The sequence below is a fragment of the Hemitrygon akajei genome, chromosome 25, assembly GCF_048418815.1.
Source record: "Hemitrygon akajei chromosome 25, sHemAka1.3, whole genome shotgun sequence".
NCBI lineage: Eukaryota > Metazoa > Chordata > Chondrichthyes > Myliobatiformes > Dasyatidae > Hemitrygon > Hemitrygon akajei.
This window is the reverse complement of record NC_133148.1, coordinates 41,187,062-41,189,477: the sequence shown is the minus strand read 5'-3', so window position 1 is coordinate 41,189,477 and position 2,416 is coordinate 41,187,062. Positions and strand designations below refer to the sequence as shown.

General features: G+C 42.3%; 1 protein-coding gene across 2 annotated transcripts in view; it reads left to right on the top strand.

Moving 5' to 3' along the window:
• Positions 1 to 358: 358 nt before the first annotated feature.
• LOC140716554 (cdc42 effector protein 2) overlaps positions 359 to 2,416 on the top strand; it is a 34,672-nt gene continuing 32,614 nt past the window's right edge. For both annotated transcript variants that reach the window (XM_073029378.1, XM_073029377.1), the window contains exon 1: positions 359 to 574. The gene's annotated coding sequence lies outside the window, so the exon portion shown is untranslated. The remainder of the gene's footprint in view (positions 575 to 2,416) is intronic.

The following is a 2,416-nucleotide window of genomic DNA, read 5'->3' as shown; positions in this document are numbered from 1 at the left end:
ACAGCACATTCCTTCTGAGCCAGGCAGCATCCCTCTTCTGCACCCTCTGCAAGTACAGCCTGTGTTCCGTAGCATCTTGATTACTGACAGGCTGGAAAGCTCCGATTTTGTTGATCTGAATAAGCTTTTATTGCAGGCGGAATAAAACTGGAGTAAAGGTGGCTGAGCCAGCCTCTCAACTGGGTCAGTCAACGGTGCTGAGAGATAATCCAATAATGTTTTCCAGACCCTCAGGAAGGGACATCTGTGGATAAGCTTAGAGCAAAGTTGCCATTCTGACGTCAGTGTTTCCTGAGCCAGCTGAAGCTGCAGTGTGTTAACCCACCCTTCCCTCCCCTTTCCTTCTCTCAGCACACCCTCTCACACTTTAAGGCATGTGCTAGACTCACTGCCTGACGTTAGGATTCTTCACGTTACTCCAGCTGTGTTCTGCCCACTCAGGATCTACTACTGACTGCAGGACACTCTGTGCTGATACGCACACCGCTTTGCCTTCTCCTTCTCCCTTCATCAAATCTTGTTCAATTGCAGAAGAAACAATCTGAACGGGCAGCTGACAGCACAGCTTATTCTGGTAAGAACTCTTCAATTACATTTCGTAGAATAAAGGAAAGTTTTACTGATAATTCTCTGTGTTGCTGGAGAAAACTTGTTTCCAGATAAATGCTTTACATTTTTTTCATTTCAAAACCACCCTCACAAATTCAGCCTTAAATTTCTGTACAATAGATTGTCTGCTTTCTCTACATTTGCTAAAGCCGCTGGTATTTTGGATTATGAGCCTCAGCTATGGAAAGCAAATTATAATCAATCAAATCTTTCGAATGATGCTCTTTAACAAATTAGAAAGGAACTTTCCATAATCGGCTGTAGAGTTGGGACAGATTTTGTTCAAGCTGGTCTCTCTTAGTTGTACTTTTTTCATATTTCAGTTGTATTTTTGGCCCACAAACAGCCAGAAAAGTAAGCTGATAGCAGAAGCGAGTGAATTATCCAGACCTTGGTCCTTGCTGAAGAGCAGCACTAATGTTATCTTTCCTTCAGTAGTATGATATTGAAACAAATTGAAAGGTCAAACGACTAGAGAGGAAAAAAATCAGGAAAAGAAATAAAAAGAACTAAATTATGAAACTTACTGAGCACTGCATGTGTGTTTTAGTAATGTTTTCACTTTGAACTGAAAGTTGATTCCATTGACTTGTTTAGTTCTTGAAAAAGAAGACACGTTTGTGCTCCGTAAGTTTTTTAAATGCCTGCATAATTTTCTGACTGTGGGAATGAGATTCCACTGTTTAAACAGTTCTCTTGAAACAGTGAATATTGAATCAAATTGAGAAACATAAATCTCATTATCAAAGGTTTCTTGGATTGCTAAATAGCAGCCCTATTATCTTATGGCAAGTTTAATTAAGTAAGTATTTAAAATTTATTGTTAAATTACGTATATGTTGCCATAGACTGCCTTGAGATTAATTTTCATGCCGGCATTTACAGGGAATACAGCACAATAGAATTTATGAAAAAACTATGTGTAAACAAAGACTGACAAACATCCAAAGTTGTTAGGATGAATTTCATTGAAACTGTCAGGCATGCTGAGGATAAGTACCAGACATTTTGATGATTTTCCCTTGCTACAGTTATTGCATTATGGCTGCTTTACCATTGAATTCTGCGCCACTAGCTATCACAGCATGTAAAACAGCCTCAGGATGGAGGGGTGTCCTTCTAGAACGGAGATGAGGAGGAATTTCTTCAGCCAGAGTGTGGTGAATCCATGGAATTCTTTGCCACTGGCAGCTGCGGAGCCCAGTCATAGGGAGAGGTCGATAGATTGCTAATTGGTCGGGGCATGAAGGGATACAGGGAGAAGGCAGGAGATTGGGGCTGAGAGACAAAAGTTGAATCAGCCATGAGGAAATGGTGGAACAGACTCGATGGGCCAAATGGCCTAATTCTGCTCCTATATCTTATGGTACAACTGTTGTCCAACCCTGCTGGCATGACTGCCAGACATACCGATACAGACAGGTTGAAGGTGTTTTTTTGTTCTTACCTGGATCTTTCAGAAGCATGAACTTTGGCAACACACACAATGCTGGAGCAGCTCAGCAGGTCAGGCAGCATCCTCGAAGGGCCTCAGCCCAAAATCTCGACTGTTTACTCTTTTCCACAGATGCTGCCTGACCTGCTGTTCCTCCGGGAGGGTGTGTGTGTGTGTGTGTGTGTGTGTGTGTGTGTGTGTGTGTGTGTGTGTGTGTGTGTGTGTGTGTGTGTGTGTGTGTGTGTGTGTGTGTGTGTGTGTGTGTGTGAGAGAGAGAGAGAGAGAGAGAGAGAGAGTGTGTGGGGGTGTGTACGCGCCTGGAGACTTTCTGAATATACCTTCCAACTCAATGTGACAGCATTTGATTAAAAA